The sequence below is a fragment of the Sinocyclocheilus anshuiensis genome, unplaced genomic scaffold (assembly GCF_001515605.1).
Source record: "Sinocyclocheilus anshuiensis isolate Anshui unplaced genomic scaffold, SAMN03320099.WGS_v1.1 scaffold3077, whole genome shotgun sequence".
In the NCBI taxonomy this organism is placed as follows: domain Eukaryota; kingdom Metazoa; phylum Chordata; class Actinopteri; order Cypriniformes; family Cyprinidae; genus Sinocyclocheilus; species Sinocyclocheilus anshuiensis.
Window position 1 is genome coordinate 31,904 of NW_015554865.1, and position 325 is coordinate 32,228.

The following is a 325-nucleotide window of genomic DNA, read 5'->3' on the forward strand; positions in this document are numbered from 1 at the left end:
CACCGCCTGATGAGCTGCAGCTGTGACCGATCAGCCTGTGATGAGGACGGCCAGGTGCTCCTCGCTCGTTTCCAGGGCGACGCTGATGCAGCTTCGGGACGCTCGTCACACATGTCAAATTTGCCGTCACTTATAGCCCTTGTATAGAAACACCCTCTCAGCAGCGCTAATTCTTTTTTTTCTTTTTTGTCATTTATGTGGGGTCTCCTCTAGAGTGTATGTAATGTTAAAGTGATTATATTGCGTTTCATTTTTAATAAAGTTAATTTAGAAAAACGTTTGGAGCATTTTTTGTTCGTTAAATGTTTTTTTTTGTAAGTAACGC